The sequence below is a fragment of the Cynocephalus volans genome, chromosome 1 (assembly GCF_027409185.1).
Source record: "Cynocephalus volans isolate mCynVol1 chromosome 1, mCynVol1.pri, whole genome shotgun sequence".
Taxonomy (NCBI): Eukaryota; Metazoa; Chordata; class Mammalia; order Dermoptera; family Cynocephalidae; genus Cynocephalus; species Cynocephalus volans.
In genome coordinates, this window is record NC_084460.1 from 76,255,659 (window position 1) to 76,275,383 (window position 19,725).

General features: G+C 40.5%; 1 long non-coding RNA gene across 5 annotated transcripts in view; it reads left to right on the forward strand.

The window, feature by feature from the left end:
- Positions 1-9,458: 9,458 nt before the first annotated feature.
- LOC134375002 (uncharacterized) overlaps positions 9,459-19,725 on the forward strand; it is a 131,274-nt gene continuing 121,007 nt past the window's right edge. For all 5 annotated transcript variants that reach the window (XR_010023377.1, XR_010023381.1, XR_010023378.1 and 2 more), the window contains exon 1: positions 9,459-9,581. This is a non-coding gene — a long non-coding RNA (uncharacterized LOC134375002). The remainder of the gene's footprint in view (positions 9,582-19,725) is intronic.

Sequence of the window (19,725 nt, forward strand, 5' to 3'; positions counted from 1 at the left end):
TCCAATATAAATTAGCTCTATGCAGCCAATATTATTGTCAATGAAACTATAAAAACAATGACATCTATCTCATAGACCAGGATAATAATAGTTTATAATGTGACAGGCATTTTTCTAATTATTATTATCATCTCCATTTTATAGACAAGAAAAGTGAGGTTTAGAGAGGTTAAATGACTTCTCTGATCTGGCATAGCTAGAATTCGAACCCAGATCACTATGTTCCATGTGTCTCCATGTATGTAAAGCATAAAAGCACTGTTCAACTACCTTATGGCCAAGTGATCCCACTACTGGGTATAAGCTCAAACCAAATGAAATCAGTGTATTGAAGAAACACCTGCACTCTTATGTTTTTTGCAACACAGTTCACAACAGCCAAGAGATGGAATCAACTTAAACACCCATCAACAGATTAATGGATTAAAAAACTGATATATATATGCAATGGGATACTATTCAGCTACTAAAAAAAAAAAGAGAGAGAGAAAGAAATCCTGTCATTTGCAGCAACATGGATGGAACTGGAAACCATCATGTTTAGTAAGCCATGCACAAAAAGACAAATACCACGTGGTCTCACTCATCTGTGGAAGCTAAAAAGAAAATGTGGTTCTCACAGAAGTTGAAAGTACCATAATGGCTTCCAGAGGCTTGGAGAGGAGGGGTTGGTGGGGAGAGGATGTGGTAGATTAATGGTTAAAAGCTATGCTATCTATGCTGCACTAATCCATATAGAGTATATGCTTGCATTGAAACAACACACTCTACCCCACAAATATGTACAAGTAAATGTTAAAATAAAATAAAAATAATCCAAAAGAAAAAAAGGCACTGTTCAATCATATTTTTCTTTTTTTCTCATACAGTGACAGAATCATAACTATTCCTGTGTGTAGGAAGTTTGTTCGATGGAACACTCATTGGTGGCTCTCAATAATTATTGACAAGATATTTTATTTCTTTTTGAAATGACACTTTAAAAAATACCTTAGTATATTACTTAGAACCAAATAAGAGACTCTGTAGGCAAATATCTAGTTTCTCTTTTATTTAAAAATTGTATTAGCTATAAATCTTTATTTTAACATAACATCACCTGGCCCTTGGATTATTACTATAAATTTTAATCTGTCTTTCTGAGTGCCCTCCCTCAACCCTCACCAGTAACCTAAAGGCTCTCAATGAATCTGCAATTTGAAGGGACAGCTCCCAAACTCCTTACTCCAAGCTGTAGTGGACCTATTGCCTATGGAATCAGATCCAAATTTCTCAAAGCACTCAGTAACGTGGCTTCATCTCAATTATCCATTCTTATTTCTCATAACATGTCTACACTTATCTTTACTTTCAATCTCGAATGAAACCTCTCCGTTCTTCAGATGCACACTGTTCATTGCTCCCGACTCCACACCTTTGATTCTGCAGTCTCCACACTATGGAGTGCTCAAGGTCAGCCAGTGAAGATCCTTGAATACCCACTCCTTTCTTGAAGCTAACTCTTCTAGTGCACCCCCATCTCAATTTCCCTGACCTTCTTCCCAATCCAGATATAGTCATTAACAGTTAGCTGAGCTATCAATTATTCCTTAGTTGCTAAACAGATTAAGTTTGGGGCCACCAATGTATTGTCAGTGCCTTAAAAACAGGTCTCACCTTATGTGTTCTCTTATATTTTCCAGAATATTCAGCACAATGCTGAAGAAACATTAGGTGCTCAATATATGCTCATTGGGGAATGAAGATTGGAAAGAGTCAAGTCTACATTTAAAATTTTAGGTTTCTAATTTGTTAAACACTCATTGATTTTATAATTTTATTTAAATAATGTTCTGAAGCAATCTGAATGTCCAACAGAAAGTGTTTAGTTATATAAGGAATAATACATCCATATAATGGAATAACACATAGCCATTTAAAAAGGTGTTCTCGAAGAAATATTATAATGTCAAACGGTTTGCAATATATTGGTAAGTTAAAAAAATTATAAAAAGTATATACAGAATATCCACAATTTGGGAATAAAAACTCCAATATTAGTAAGACATTAAAAAGTGCTAATCATAAAGGAAAAGACTGATAAATTGGACTTTATAAAGAGCTTTTATCTGTCAAAATATACTTTTAACAGAGTATAAGGCAAACCTGACAGAGGACTTATATCCAGAATATATAAAAGTATTCCTAAAAATCAATAATAGAAAGAAGACGACACCATTTAAAAGATAGGAAAAGGCTTGAATAGGCAAAAAGAAGGTATCCAAATTGTCAATAAACAAATGAAAAGTGCCCAACATCATTAGTCTTCAGAAAAATGCAAATAAAAATCATAATGAGATACCAGTATACATCTACCAGATGGCTAAAATAAAAAACAAAACAAAAAATAAAAAGCTGGCAATTTCAAGTATTGACACTGATATGGAACAGTTTTCTGGGGCTTCTCATCACCTCTCCTAGGAAGGGCGCCTGTTTTTTCCGTTGAATGACTTCTTAGTTAGTTCATTTCTTATTTTTGTTGGCATATGTATTCATTGATACTTCTCTAAGAAACTTTTCAATACCAAAGATTCATGATTAATGAACATTTTGCTCATGAAAAGGATAAGTGGGTAGATATAGAAGTAAATTATTAAATTCTAGAATCTAGTTTAACTGTACACTGCAGAGAAAAAGTCGAAGCAACAGATCCTCAGTAAAGCAGCTCCACAGTCTACAACAAAGTACAGTAGCTCTCCCGGCTCTGAGCAGGTAAACAGAGCTCCTTGGAAAGCAATTGTCAAGAAAATGAATCTGACAGAATATCTAAAAACTCATTGGTAGCTCATGGAAGACTTAGGCAAACATTACAATTTAGAGACAACTCTGTTAGTACATTGCACACTTCCTCATGGTTTCTTTTTCTTATTTGTTCTAACTATCTTAACAAAGAAATGCATTTAAAAGCACCTCGACTGCTGAAGAGTTCTGTGGGTTGTTGGGTTTTTCCTTTTTTGCCTCATGGTTTCATTTCACCAGCTATTAAAACTATAATAAACCAAAAAAGAGGCATATGAGTACAATATTCCTCAAGGTTGCTTTTTCTGTCTTGTTAGCAGAAAGTATTGAAAATATAATATTTTTACAAGTTTTTCAGGAGATATTGAATTCACTGAGAAATGAAACTTGTAAATGCCATACAAGCCTCATTAATTCACTTTCATGTATTCACCATTAAATCATTTTGTATGATAGTCTTATTAATTCCTCATCCTTGTTTCTTGCCCCCTTTTCTCTTCTCATATCACTATTTACTGGTGACTCTAATAAGTAAAGCACCTCTTGTCTTTGTTGTTTGCTGGCTCTTCCGCTGGACCGATTTGGGAGAAGGAAGTGCAAAGTCACACGTGGTGGCTGCTGGTTTCATGCAGGTGCTTGGGGAACAGATCTTTGATAAATGAGAGTCTCATTTTGAAGGTTTATTTTTTACAGCTTGACTCTCTGCCCAGTGAGGTAATGGCAGAAAGTTTTCACTCGCCTAAAGACGATTCCTTGTATATTTTATCAGAAAGGAGCTGAGGTTTGCCATTTAACGTTAAGATATCATTTGAAGTGTTAAAATGTAGGAAGTGCAACCAGAAGACAACCTGAAGTGGCCCAGGGGGGGCGGGGGTTCAGTGCAGCCGAGGGCAAAGCTGTCGTGGTCTGTGCCCTGCTGTGGCTCTTGCTCTCAGCCGCACTTTAAAATTACTTGGGAGCTTTTAAACAAACAACCATTGTGGGCTCCATTCCAGACCCATTGAAAATGGATCTCTGGGAGTGGGGCCTGAGAATGGGCACTTTTTATGTTCCGCTAGTGATTCCGATGCACTGTGCAGGTTAAGGACCAATGACACAGGACAAGATGTTACATGGTGAAGAGGAGTCTCTCTGTCTTCCTGTCTCCAGGTCAGACATATCATGGCAGCAGGTGCAAAGACACTGAAGGCGTGGCTCTCGGGGGCTTTGTGATGTATGCGAGAGGCAAGATAGGCATGAGTGAAGATAACTGAGAGCAGCATGAGGCAGCACGAGGCAGCAGGAGGCAGCAGGAGGCAGCAGGAGGTAGCATGAGGTAGCAGGAGGTAGCAGGTAACCAGGTGGAGGTAGCAGGTAACCAGGTGGATCTTATACCTACAGGGTTCTGGGAAGGAAAAACCGTGTGGGTGAGGGGGTGAAGAGGCTTCACAGGGACAGTGTTGACTCAGGGCTTTGAAGGGAATAGGAGGAGGGGGGCATTCGCTGCAATGGGACAGAAAGCAAAGGAAGAAGTGTGCTGGGGCTGTGCGGGGCTGTGGCTCGGGGCCCGCCTGCTCCACCTCCACCCTCCACCTCCACCCAGTGACTTGTGTCCATCTTCACTGCAGCTTGTCAGGGCAGCAGCGTCACAGATGCAGACACTGGGCCTTAGAGATTTAAGGAAATTGTTTGTGCCTCGTCCCTTCTTCTGTCAGAGAATCCAGGCTGGGTCATCCAGGTGACCTGGTCCTGAGACCAAGGAGGAAGGTGGGAACGTTCATTATCTGTGGTGTGATGTTGGGGGGTGGGGGAGGGAGTTTACAGGGTGAAGCTGGAGAAGCAGCAGCCAAGTGGCCTCTGATGCAGGAGACCTGCAGCCCTTGTCAGGAGCCCAGGTGAGGTTCGAGAGGCTCAGAAGCTGGGGTGCCAGACCTGGGGAAGAAGGTCAGGAGCTGTCCAGACCCAGCATTGGAAACAGAGACAACTTGTGTGTGAAACAGGAAGTTCTGACACACCCCTCTTCATGCCACAAACATTTTATAACTTAAAAAAGTTAGCATTCATGGGTTTGGGTTTTTTCTATTGCTAAGTAAAAACATGACATGGTATTAAGAAGCATGCACCTCAGCCTGCCTCACCCATAACTGGCCCAGAGCTCTAAGGAGACACTTCAGCACCTGAGGCAAACAGCAGATGTTCTCCTCCAAATCAATTTTATAATTCATGGTATGGCTCACAGATGGGCATTATCAACAGTGCACACCATCTGGTGGCTGCCCGCTTTAAATCATTACTCTCGCTAAATAGATGTTAAGCTTTCAAAACCATTATTTACAATTTTTCTGTCCTCTAAATCTCACTGCCTTAGGGCCAAGCCCTTTTCCTTGCTTGACCTGTCCCACCCTTACTCCAGCCAGGGATCGGGTGCAGCTCAGCATGGGGTAAGCGTGTATGTTGTATACACACATTGGAATGAAAACAACTAAGAGCTTCATGATTTACTTCTTGGCTCATGAAATAATGTATAAGTATTAATATTCATGGCATCCAAGAGGCCATGTTAAGTGATACAAACCCTTTCTGTGATGTGATGAGTCCCCTTAAGGGACCCAAGAGGGACAGAGGTCTGGTGGAATCAAAGCAAGCAAGTGGCATAGACGTGATTTGAACTCAGTCTATGTGACTCCAAAGCTGAAAATTTCTTTCCACCACATCATACCCTTGCTTCTCAGACAGCAAGTGTACCACAAAGAGGCATCAGCTCTGGTCCTTGTCTTCCAGGAGCTTTCAATTTAGCTGTACTCACAGGACTAGAAGGTAAGAAGAGAAAGAACAATTCATTATTGGCATCAGATTAAAGCTGAAGAAGAAGGGACATTAGGGGCTGAAGGAGACCAGTTCTCCAGTAAACACTGGAACTTGCTGTTCTGGATTACTCAAGATTGAATTTGAATTTCTATGATCTTTTTTTTATATCTGCATTTTTGAACAGATAATACAAGCTACATGGCAAAATATTTAAATGATACAAAAGGATATACGGTGATGTATTAGTCTGTTTTTGTGTTGCCGTAACAGAATAACTGAAACTGGGCTCGTTATAAAGAAAAATGACATCTATTGCTTACAGTTTCTGAGCCTGGGAAGTCCAAAGTCCATCTGGTGATGGTGACAGTGACCCAGGGGTCTCACATTGTAAGCTGGTGGAAGCAGAGAGAGCAGAGAGAGAGACAGAATCTCCTCTTCTTTTAAAGCCCTCAGAACCAAGCCCTTGACCACTATTTTTAATCCATTCACTACTGCACGGTCCTACAGTCCAATCTCTTTAAGGATCCACCTTTCAATTACCATAATAGCATTTCCCACTCTCTTAACAGTCACAGTGGGGGCTAAGTTTCTAATACATAGAACTTGGGGGACATAATTCAAGCTTCAGGGAGTTTTGGGTGGACATAATTCAATCCACTACAAGTGAGTAGTAAGTTTCTCCTCTCAATCTCCTGGCAAAAAGAAAAATTCCCCTCCAGGAGGGTCAAATAAAGGGGCTTTATTAAAAGATGACTTACCCTGTGGGGGCAGGGTTAAGGTGACAAACAAGGGGTGTGGAGCCCCAGAGACTAGCAGCAGACTGAAGAAGGACACAGAGTTAGTGAAGCCCAGTGAGAGCTGAGGCCTTGCAGGAGATGCTAACTGTGGACAGACGCAGGGAAGGAGCATGGAAGAAACATCTGTCTTCCTCTCTGTCCATTCTCGGATCTCCTGCTGCTGCCCCCGATGGCCAAACCCAAGAGGAAGTCAACCATCAAGGAGACAGAATGGAGGCGGTAGTGGATACTCTCTGAACAGAGCAGAGCACAGATAGCAGGAAAATGATCTGAGTCAGGGTTGAGGCAGGACCCACAGAACAATCAACATAGCACCCCTGACCCTTAGTCCCCGAGGCGACAATTAGTAGCATTTTCTTTATTACCATTCAGAAATAGTCCATAAATATGCAAGCTATAAGTGTATATGTCAACCCATTTTCCACACGAATAGTAGTGAACTCTTCCCCTGACTTCATTCACTCCCACCCAACCCTCATTTTTATCACTTAATACTCTATTTTGGATTCGGGCCACTACTAGTATTCACAGAGCTACTATATTTTGGAGACCAGGAGTTCTAAAAGCATGGTCCCCAGATGGTTAGCGTCATCTGGGAACTTTTCAGCAATGTAAAGAAATTAGAAACGCTATGGGTGAGGCCAACAATCTGTGTTTTAACAAGCTCTCTGGGTCATTCTGATGCACATTAAGGTTCGAGAACTAAAGTTCTAGACTCTGTGAATGAGGCTGGTCACACACATGTCACTATACTCAAGGAATCAGTTTACAGAGATCCATGAGATCAGGCTCGCATAGCCATGTCCTTCTTCCATACCTTTGGGTAAGAAAAGCAGAAAAGAGTAAGCTAATATCAGCAGCTAGTGCAAGCCAGAACCTGGAAACAGCGTGGAAAATAGAGGCTCTCTCTCTTCCTCCAGACACATCCTCCTTTCTCTGTGTCTTTTCGTATATTTAGTTCTTTGGATGCAAGACTGTGTTTTGATGTGTTTGGTTGAGTGTGTGATGCAGTACAAGCTAAATATAATCATGAAGATGCAGAGTCACCACATGCTTAGGGTTGGCGTCTGCTGGAAACCCACAGCTATGAGACTCACTAGCTGCTCTGGTTCGTTAGGTCACTGACTCCCTCAGGAGGGCCCTGCCTGGCACTTCTCAGCCATTGTTTATTGTGCCTCAAATACCTACAGCATACAAGGGACATCAAAAATTTTGTGGAAAAAATGAATTAAAGTTAATACAAAATTTCCCATGAAGTTTTTGAAGTACCCTCGTATAAGGCAATGGCCTACACAGAAAATGGACATGTTGCTCCCTGGAAACTTACAATACAGCCTGAAGCGTGGTAGGTACTTATTGGCTTTGTGACCCCAGGACTATGTGCCTTGGTTTCTCCATGTATAAAATGGCAGTGGTAGAAATGGCAAGACCACTGGCTTGACAAGTCTGGGAATCACACTATGTTGTTCCTGACCGGTCTCCAGTCAGACTGCAGCAGGGCCTGGCAGTGGGCTCAGTGGTCTCCGGTGCTCAGGCGGGGCCCAGCCAGGGCTGGCCACTATGCGCCTGTGCTTTCTCATGCGGCAATGGGCCATGCACAGCAGAAAAGGCTGTGAGTTATTTCCCTTCCAAAATAAGTGAAATTTCTTGGTAAAATGGCAAGGAAATTCCCAAAAGTGTCAGAAGTGGAGTTCCTAAGTCTATTTCTAGCCAAGAAAGACTGGTTTTGTGACAGTAATTGACAGTTTCCAAAGTGAGCCAAATCCACATCACTAATCCTCAGGGAAATGCAACAAAACCATGCTGAGCTATCACCGCGCATCTGTCAGAAGGTCTGTTATCAGAAAGATGAAAGATAAGTGTTGGTGAGGATGTGGGGAAAAGGGAACTCTTACACACTGTTTGTGGGAATGAAAATTGGTACAGCCACTATGGAAAACAATATAGAGGTTCTTCAAAAAATTAAAAATAGAACTGCATTATGATACGCCAGTCCTTCTTCTGGGTATTTATTCAAAGGAAATGAAATCACCCCTTGTAAAAATATCTGCACTCTCACATTCATTGCCCTGTTATTCGCAATAACCAAGATATGGAAACAGCCTATGTGTCCTAAGTGTCCATCAACAGGTGAAGGAATGAGGAAAATGTGGTGTGTGCATATACCCTGGAACATTATTCAGTCAGCACATATTTCAACCAGCGGATAGCCAAATATCAAGAGCTCTGGGATCAGATTGCTGCACAGTTAATCATGTAATCATGTAAGAAATTTGAACCACTCATAGTTTTTACAAACTAATCTGTAGCTGGAAGGATGGGACAGAGCTGAGTGTGCTCAGTTCCTTCCTGCAAATGAACCATCCAGATAAGTCTGCTCCCCCCAGGGCAAGAGAGTGAAGGGACTTGAAGGAGTCCTGGAAGGAAAATTCTCAGGATTTTGCCCTCCCTAGGAAATAGAGTGGTTAATCCATCCCTTCTATGGAAACTTAAGGGAAGGAAGAAGGGTGTGGTCCCCCCCCCCCCCCCCCCCCCGCTATCATTTCTTATCTTGACCCGCATGTCTATGCTTATCTGGAACTGTTGGAACGCTTTATCAAATGAGAGTGAAAGAGAACTTTATTCCCTTCTTTTTATTCCTTTCTATTGATCTTAGATATGAGAATTTTATCAGGAAAGACTAGGGGTGTGTGTGTGTGTGTGTTGTGTGTGTTGTGTGTGTGTGTGTGTGTGTGTGTGTGTGTGTGTGTTGGGGCTATTATAGTGAGTAGATTAATTATCAAATGGTGGATAACAAATTACCCCATAATGCAATGACTTAAAACAACTATAAATATTTATTATTTCACATAGTTTCTGCAGGTCAAGTATTCAGGAATGGTTTAGCTGGGAGGTTCTGGCTTAGGATCTCTCATGGAGTTGTAGTTAAAATGTCACCTGGGGCTGCAGGGCTGTCGTCATTTGGAGCGTGGCCAGGGATGGAGTATCACTTTCAAGGTGACTCCCTCACGTGGCTGGCAAGTTGGTGCTGGCTGTAGAGGAGGCCTCAGCTCCTCCCGCATGGGCCTCTCCTTAGGGCTGCTTACATGTCCTCACCATGTGGCAGCTGGCTTCCCCAGAATCACCAAGAGCAAACATGGCAGAAGCTGCAATATCTTTTTTGACTTGCCATTGGAAGTCACACTTCATCATTTCTGCAGTATTGGACTAGTTACCCAGGTCAGTCCTATTCAGGTGGGCGGGGACCACATACGTGTGTGAAGTCTGGGAGGTGAGGATACTTGGGGCCATCTTGGAAGCTGGCTATCACAAACCACTGAAGAGCAGTTTGTTTTCTTCACTTCCAGCAAGAGAAGAGTCAGTGAATCCCATTAATGGTCTTTGAGAAGTGTCAAATTAGGCCTTTCTCTGTCATCATGGGTGAAGTGTTATTAATCAGCCTTTCATTAACATAGATTGAGAAAAGAAGATGCTGGTCAGGCTGAGATACACTTTGATACACAGACATAGCAGTGCTGGCTTTCTGGTGTGTGTAGGGGTGGGGGTGGGGGACACATTTCTCTCAGACTATTTCTGAGCACTTTGTGCTAGGTCTTATGGTTGTATATGCAAGATCACACATCTTCTTTGTGACAGTCTGTGAGGTGAAACCTATTTTTATTTTCATTTTACAAATAGAAACTTGGGCTCAGAGAAGTGAAGTAACTTTACTGAAGTCACCCAGGAAATAAGTGGTGAAGCTGGGATTTGATCTCAGAGCAGTTAAACTGAAGTTTAACTTCTCAAACAGTTCAAATCAGTGCTTCCAAATCACCTGGAGAAGCCAGTTAAAGGGCACATCCTGTTTCAGTAGGCTTTGGGCTGGGCAGAGGTTCTGTGCAGCTGCTGGTGCCCGGTGCTGCTGGTGCTGCTGCTGTGAACCTCACAAGGCGGTTGTAGATGCCACTTGTAATGACCGTACTAAGTGGTGAGGACTTCCAAGTATCATACCCAGCACGACATACTGTCAAACAAACGGCAAAACTTCTCTGCAGAGGGGAGACAGGCCCAGTTCTACAATCCACTCTGGAGGCACCTTACAATTGAAAAGAGGGAGCCCAGAGGAAATCACCTGGTGGGCTTACCTCATGCTTCTAGGAAAAAGGTAAGGACTGCGGTAACCAAAAAAGTCTGCTCTGACCAGGTTAGCTAAATTATATCCCAGTCTTGGTAGATCTGGGATAAGTCAGTAGTCATGTCCACCTGTTCTGAAAAACATCATTAGATCATTTTTATTTAGAAGCAGACCTAACGGCACCAGGAAGCCATAAAATAACTTAGAATGCTTCTTGTAATCTTTATGTAACCCAGTAACAATTCCAAATCTTTATGTCATGTATAAACAATAGAAACCCTGATGAAGTAATTAGGCAGGGCTGTCTTTCTCTGTCTTTCCTTTGATCCTTCCCCCTTCTTGTGATTAGAAAATGTTAAACTTTGCCGGTCCTCTTTGGAATGCATTTCTCAGGGTGACCTGACTATGTATCTCCCCAGTTGAAATTGTCATATTAGCTCAATAAATCCTTGCTATATGTATTTATTTGGCCTCAGTATCTTTTTAGGTCAACAATTGGTTTGAGGAGCTGCAGTGGAAGGCTGAGATTCCAACTATGCCCTTCTGAAGGCTTCCTCCTTTTTTCTGGGGCCAGACTCTCCTTTTATGCCATCACCCACCTTTGGGGAGGTCCATGAAAGTCATCTGCTTTCGGGGGTGCTGCCTTTCCAAACTCTCCACACACAACTTTTTCAATGGAGGCTTCCAAATTGGGGAAGGGGGTGGGCGTGAAGGAGTCTGTGTATGGGCATGGGGGAGCTGAAGAGCCATCCCCTGCTGGGCTGGGGAGCTCTGGTCTCTACTTTTTTGTCCCCACAATTGCAGCAAGACTGCAAAGCCTCTTGGTATGTGCATACTGCTTTGTAGTATCTCCTAGAGAGACAAGATAATGAGTATTTTTCTTAGCTCATCCGTGAAGTTAACATATAATACATTCTTAATTGCATTTAGGAGTATTTATTCAACCAAGTGTAACTAGTAATTTCAGAAAATGCCCAATAATACCGATGCTACAGCACACTGGCATGCTTTGCTCCAGAAGCTCTGTGCATTTCCTCAGTTTGGCTTTGGGAAGAGTGCTAGCTAGCACTTTGTTCCAGAAGCAAATCTCCTTAATTCCTGTGGACTCTGCATCCAGCATTTATTGTCCCTTTGATTTTCCAAGGCTAGGACCTGGGTTGTTTCCTTTCTTTCGTCTTTGGATCATTTCAGCCACCCATGAACATGATTTCTGAAAGCCCCATGTAGGAAAACTGAGAATTGTGTTGTATGAACCACTGTCCATTTTATGGCAAGCGTCCCTCCCCTCCACTCTCACAAAGCCCAGAGCCATGGACAAACAGGAATGAGAAAGCGGGTCTGCCTTCCCAGCCAGGGCACAGAAGGAAAACAGTGTCGCCTCCCAGCGCCTCCTCATCTCTCCAGAAATGCAAATGCGACAGACACCCCCTCACTGCCAGGCAGAGGTGTGAGGCTCTCAACCCACACAGCTGGGTACCAAAATCTTAAACTAAGTCTTGAAAAAACAGAGTAAGGTTAGAGAAGTGAGTCAGAAATGCTGAGCAGCAAAAGTGAAAATGCACGTAAATCACTCCCGACAAACTGAAGGCTCACAGCAGAGGGCACCAGGCCTTCTGATTGCTCCATGTATGCCTGTTCACAGATCTCTGTGCTGTGGTTTCGGTGCTTGTGCCCCTCCAAAATTCATGATGAATTTTGTAATCCCCAATGCAGCAGTATTAAGAGGTGGGGACTCTAGAAGGCAGAACCCTCATGGATGGGATCAGTGCCTTATAAAAGGGTTGGAGGGGCCTAGCTAGGTTCTTTTTGCTCCCCCACTTCCACCATGTGAGGACAGGGCATTCAAGGCAACATCTTAGAAGCAGAGACCAGACCCTCACCATACACTGAACCTGCTGGTGCCACGATTTTGGACTTCCTAGCCTCCATAACTGTCAGTAATAAGTTTATGCTTTTTATAAAGTACCCAGTTGGTGGTATTTTGTTATAGCAGCAGGAATGACTAAGACACTCATACATGTATGTTTATCCATCACGAACTTCATATATACTACTATATTAAAAAAAAAAATATGTACCATAAAGCATATATAAAATGGGAGTTATAAAGTATGGAGATTTGTCATCCTCAATTAAAGCTCTACTCTTTTTTCCCTTCTATACCTCAGTGCCTCATCTCGCCTTACCTCCCACAATGCCTGCATCTCTCTGCACAGCCTCCTGTTTAGAATTATGCTGGGCAGATAGAGCTGAGCCCAGGGATAGGCATTGTCTTGTTATTACACATATAAACTTGAGGAAATGACTGTTCTAAGCCTTATATTGCTCATCTGTAAAAGCAGGTAGTGATAGTACCTATTCCCAGGGTTGTTGTGAGAACTCAGTGAGATATTGCATGTAAAACATTTAGCACAGGCCTGGCCCATGGTAAATGTTCAATACTTGTTAGTTATGATTATTAAATGACTTGAGACTCTCAGTATAGAAAAACTATCAAAACTTTAGAAATAAGGCAAGAGGATGGATGACTGCATGCCTCTCAATGTCATACAGGAGAACTGTCCAACTGGCCTACCTAAGGGTCATGTGACACTGCAGGGCAGGAACTTTGGCCTGCAATGGACTATTGATTTACATCCAGTTTTCTTAAATTTAGATGTTAAGTAATTAAATTGCATATCACTTTTGTCTAATAGAGATGCAAATAATTTCTGTCCAGCAGAACAGATTCCCAGAGAGGCTACGATTGCTTTTTTTTTTGCTTTGTTTTGTATCTAATTTAGCAATTCGATTCCTGCAGCCTGTCTTTTATGACTGTGTATCCATCCCATGTATTCTTCTTTGAGCCAGCTTTACCATCCTGCTGGTTCCCTCGTTAATTAGTTAAACAAATCTTTGCCATATACATGTTATATATTGGGTAAGAGTCATGTTTTAGCTTTTTGAAAATTATACTTTGACACCAATTAATTCATCTTTCTGATGTAGTTGCCAGAGATGAGTTCTTTTGCCTGCAACCAAAATAATATTAACTAAAAGCTCTATGTTTGTATTATCATAGTTATACTGTCTCTTTTATTCCAACTTTCTCATCAAGCCCTTGGCTAGCAGGTGCCTCAGCCTACTCTGAAATACCTTCAAGGAAGATAATCCCCAAACTGATTTGAATATCCAAGTTCTATTTTCCTTTTAAGGCAAGTTAGCATTTTGTCTTCACTGTTTAATTCAGGAAGTATTTATTGAAAAAATAAAATATTAACTGTGATGATTAATGGGGATGATTTTTCCCCATTTCCTACTTTACTATTGTTCGTATTTTCTATATTAATAATGTGCTATACTCATTATGAACAGAAAAAAAAAGAAATTATCTTTTAAAAAAGCAAGTACTTGTTATGTGCACGGCACTGGGTAGGACCCAGCAGGGAACACAATATTGAACAATTCACTGCTCCTGCTTTTGATAGTACAAAGGTGTAAGTATAGCTGTGAAACAGGACAGAATACAAGTACAGGTTGAGAAATGCCATACTGTGCCTGTGAGGAAAACGCCGGGAAGAGGGTACTAGGGAAGGAATTGACTGGAGGGAGTAGCATCTGATAACCCCATAATAGCTAGTATTTAATGTACATTTGTTACATTTCACATCCTCCACATGCATCTCATTAACTCTCTTCCCTTTTTTTTGAAACCTGGCTTTATTTTCACTTCCTTTGTGAAATGTCCCATGTGGTATTCCACCCTCACCCCCCACCCCCATTTAAACAAGTCTTTTTTTTTTCTTCCAAATTTTATTTTATTTTGTCAATATACAATGTGGTTGATTATTGTGGCCAATTACTGAAGCCTCCCTCCCTCCTGCCTCTCCCCCCTCCCTCCCAACAATGTCTTCAAGGAATTGTAATTGTTGTGTCTTCTTCCCTCCCCCCCCGACCCCCGGTTTTTTGTGTATTTATTTATTTATTTTTAGCTCCCCCAAGTAAGGGAGAACATGTGATATTTCTCTTTCTGTGTCGGACTTGTTTCACTTCATATAATTTTCTCTAGGTCTATCCATGTTGTTGCAAATGGCAGTATTTCATTCGTTTTTATAGCTGAGTAGTATTCCATTGTGTAGATGTACCACATATTCTGTATCCACTCATCTGATGATGGACATTTGGGCTGGTTCCAACTCTTGGCTATCGTAAAGAGTGCTGTGATGAACACTGGGGAACAGGTATACCTTCGACTTGATGATTTCCATTCCTCTGGGTATATTCCCAACAGTGGGATAGCTGGGTCGTATGGTAGATCTATCTGCAATTGTTTGAGGAACCTCCATACCATTTTCCATAGAGGCTGCTCCATTTTGCAGTCCCACCAACAATGGAGAGTTCCTTTTTCTCCGTAACCTCGCCAGCATTTATCATTCAAAGTCTTTTGGATGTTAGCCATCCTAACTGGGGTGAGAAAGTATCTCAGTGTGGTTTTGATTTGTATTTCCCAAATGCTGAGTGATGTTGAGCATTCTTTCATATGTCTCTTGGCCATTCGTATATCTTTCTTTGAGAAATGCCTATTTAGCTCTTTTGCCCATTTTTTAATTGGGTTGCTTGTTTTTTTCTTGTAAAGTTGTTTGAGTTCCTTGTATATTCTGGATATTAATCCTTTGTCAGATGTATATTTTGCAAATATTTTCTCCCACTCTGTTGGTTGTCTTTTAACTCTGTTAATTGTTTCTTTTGCTGTGCAGAAGCTTTTTAGTTTGATATAATTCTATTTGTTTATTTTTCCTTTGGTTGCCTGTGCCTTTGGGGTCGTATTCATGAAGTCTGTGTCTAGTCCTACTTCCTGAAGTGTTTCTCATATGTTTTCTTTAAGAAGTTTTATTGTTTCAGGGTGTATATTTAATTCTTTAATCCATTTTGAGTTGACTTTAGTGTATGGTGAAAGGTATGGTTCTAGTTTCATTCTCCTGCATATCGATATCCAGTTCTCCCAGCACCATTTGCTGAAGAGGCAGTCCCTTCCCCAGTGTATAGGCTTGGTGCCTTTGTCAAAAATCAGATGGCTGTAGGAGTGTGGGTTGACTTCTGGGTTCTCTATTCTATTCCATCGATCAGTGTGTCTGTTCTTATGCCAGTAACATGCTGTTTTGGTTATTATAGCTTTGTAGTATAGTTTAAAGTCAGGTAGTGTTATGCCTCCAGCTTTATTTTTTTTTGCTCAGCATTGCTTTGGCTATGTGTGGTCTTTTGATATTCCATATAAATGTCTGGATAGTTTTTTCTATTTCTGATAAAAATGTCATTGGAATTTTGATGGGGATTGCATTGAATTTGTATATCACTTTGGGTAGTATGGACATTTTCACTATGTTGATTCTTCCAATCCAAGAGCATGCTATATCTTTCCATCTTCTTGTATCCTCTCTAATTTCTCTCAGCAGTGGTTTGTAGTTCTCATTATAGAGATTTTTCACCTCCTTGGTTAACTCAATTCCTGAGTATTTTACTTTTTTGGTGGCTATTGTAAATGGGCAAGCTTTCTTGATTTCTCTTTCTGCATGTTCACTATTGGAGAAAAGAAATGCTACTGATTTTTGTGTGTTGATTTTGTATCCTGCTAATGTGCTGAAATCATTTATCAATTCCAACAGTTTTTTTGTAGAGGTTTTAGGCTGTTCGATATATAGGATCATGTCATCTGCAAACAGGGACAGTTTGACTTCATCTTTTCCAATGTGGATGCCCTTTATTTCCTTCTCTTCTCTGATTGCTCTGGCTAGTACTTCCAACACTATGTTGAATAGGAGTGGTGAGAGTGGGCATCCTTGTCTAGTTCCTGTTCTTAAAGGAAAAGCTTTCAGCTTTTCCCCATTCAGGATGATATTGGCAGTGAGTTTATCATATATGGCTTTAATTATGTTGAGATAATTTCCATTTATACCTAACTTAGAGAGGGTCCTTGTCATGAATGAATGTTGAATTTTATCAAATGCTTTTTCAGCATCTATAGAGATGACCATATGGTCCTTGTGTTTGATTTTATTAATATGGTGTATCACATTTATTGTTGTTGCGTATGTTGAACCAACCTTGCATCCCTGGGATGAATCCCACTTGATCATGGTGAATAATTTGACATATGTGTTGCTGTATTCAGTTAGCTAGTATTTTAGTGAGGATTTTTGCATCTATATTCATCAAGGATACCGGCCTGTCGTTTTCTTTTTTAGTTGTATCTTTACCTGGTTTTGGTATCAGGATGATGTTTGCTTCATAGAATGAGTTTGGGAGATTTGCCTCTGTTTTGATCTTTTGGAATAGTTTGTAAAGAATTGGTGTCAATTCCTCTTTGAATGTTTGGTAAAATTCTGCTGTGAATCCATCTGGTCCTGGGCTTTTCTTTGTTGGGAGTCTTCTGATAAGAGCTTCAATCGCCTTTATTGTTTGGTCTGTTCAGATTTTCTGCGTCTTCTTGGCTCAGTTTTGGAAGCTTTTGTGTGTCCAGAAATTTATCCATTTCCTCCAGATTTTCAAATTTGTTGGCATATAGTTGTTTATAGTAGTCTCGAATGATTCCTTGTATTTCAGATGAATCAGTTGTAATATCAACTTTTTCATTTCTAATTTGTGTTATTTGGATCTTCTCTCTTTTTTTTTTTTGTTAGCCATGCTAATGGTTTGTCAATTTTATTTATGTTTTCAAAAAACCAACTTTTTGATTCCTCGATCTTTTGTATTGTTTTTCGGGTTTCAATTTCAATAAGTTCTGCTCTGATCTTAATGATTTCTTTCTGTCTGCTAACTTTGGGTTTGGATTATTCTTGTTTTTCTAGTTCTTTAAGGTGAAGTGTTAGGTTGTTCACTTGCCATCTTTTCATTCTTCTGAAGTAAGCATTTAATGCGATAAATTTCCCCCTTAATACTGCTTTTGCAGTATCCCACAGGTTTCGGTATGATGTATCATTATTTTCATTAGTTTCAAGAAATTTTTTGATTTCCTGTTTGATTTCTTCTTGGATCCATATGTCATTAAGTACAATGCTGTTTAATTTCCATGTGTTTGTATAGTTTCCAGAATTTTGTTTGTTGTTGATTTCTAATTTTAATCCATTGTGGTCTGAGAAAATACATGGGATAATTCCAATTTTTTTGAATTTGTTGAGACTTGATTTGTGACCTAATATGTGATCTATCCTAGAGAACAAACCATGTGCTGATGAGAAGAATGAATATTCTGAGGTTGTTGGATGGAATGTTCTGTAGATATCTGCCAATTCCAATTGGTCTAGTATGTTGTTTAGATCTTGTGTTTCTCTGCTTATTCTTTGCCTAGATGATCTGTCCTATATTGACAGTGGGGTGTTCAGGTCCCCTGCTATTATGGTATTAGTGTGTATTTCCTTCTTTAGGTCTAATAGAGTTTGTTTTATAAATCTGGCTGCTCCAACATTGGTTGCATAAACATTTATGATTGTTATGTCTTCTTGATGTATCAATCCTTTTATCATTATGTATTGGCCCTCATTATCTCTTTTTATGGTTTTTAGTTTAAAGTCTATTTTGTCAGATATAAGAATAGCTACTCCAGCTCATTTTTCTTTTCTGTTTGCATGGTAAATCTTTTTCCATCCTTTCACTCTTAGTCTATGTGAGTCTTTATGGGTGAGGTGGGTCTCTTGAAGGCAGCATATAGTTGGGTCCTCCTTTAAAATCCAGTCGGCTGGTCTGTGTCTTTTGATTGGGGCTTAAAAATTTAAGCCTTTTACATTAAGAGTTGTTATTGAAAAGTGTTGATTTAATCCTAGCATTTTATTGATTATTGTTTGGATGTCTTAGGTGTCTTTTGTTCCTTGCTTTCTGATTTACTGTTTGTTTTCTCTATTTGTTGGTTCCTTGGGTTGTAGATAGCCTTTTTGTTTGTTTGTTTTCTCTTCATGAATGCCATTTTTATTATACTAGTGGGTTTTGATTTTTCTTGGTTTTTTATGGCAGTGGTGGTTATTTTTCAGGTACCAAACCCAGTACTCCCTTGAAAATTTCTTGTAAAGTTGGGTGTGTGGTAGTGAACTCCCGCAGTTTTTGTTTGTCTGAGAAATATACTATTTGCCCTTCATTTTGGAAGAATAGCCTTGCAGGGTAGAGTATTCTTGGCTGGCAATCTCTGTCTTTTAGTATTTTGAATATATCATCCCATTCCTTTCTGGCTTTTAGGGTTTGTGATGAAAAGTCTGATGCTAGCCTGATTGGGGCTCCCTTATAGGTGATTAGACACTTCTCTCTTGCAGCTTTTAAGATTCTCTCTTTGTCTTTGAGTTTTGCCAATTTGACTATAACATGTCTTGAAGAAGACTTTTTGGGTTGAATACGTTTGGGGATCTTTGAGCTTCTTGAATCTGAAGATCTGTGTCTTTTCCAATAACTGGGAAGTTTTATGCCATTATTTTGTTGAATATGTTTTCAATGCAATCTCCTTTTCCCTCCCCTTCTGGAATACCCATGACTCAGATATTTGAGCACTTAAGGTTGTGTGATATCTCTCTCAGATTTTCTTCAATGCCTTTAATTCTTTTTTGGTTTTTTTTGTCTGCCTGTGTTATTTCAAACAGCCCATCTTCAAGGTCAGAAGTTCTTTCTTCTACTTCTGCTAGCCTGCTGGTTAAACTTTCCGTTGTGTTTTTTATTTCATTGAATGAATTCTTCAGCTTGGCAAGCTCTGCTACATTCTTTTTCAGGGCATTGATTTCCTTGTACATTTCTTCTTTCAGGTCCTGTATACTTTTCTTCATTTCATCATGTTGTCTAGCTGAATTTTCTTGTATCTCATTCAGTTTCCTTAGAATTATCACTCGAAATTCCTTGTCAGACATTTCAAGGGCTTCTTTTTCTATAGGATCTAGAACTTGAGAGTTATTACCCTTTGGTGGTGTACTTTCTTGATTTTTTATATTTCTGGTATCTTTCCTTTGATGTTTAGTCATTGTGGCAGGGGGTTTCACAGTCCACAGGTTTGACACTATTGTCTGGCTAGGATGCTGCTGGTGTTGCCAATTTGGTATGGCTACCTCAGTGTCTGCTCAGTTGGCCACTAGTGCCTTGTGTGTGTGGTTTCCTCAGATCTTGGGCCTCTCTGGGGAGCCACCTCTCTGGTCAGCATTCACTCAGCTGGGCTGCTGGGTTGCACGGTGGCACCGCAGGGTGTGTGGTCTCTGCCAAGCTTCCACCTCCCCTGCTGGATGTCTCCCTGCTCCATGCGCACTG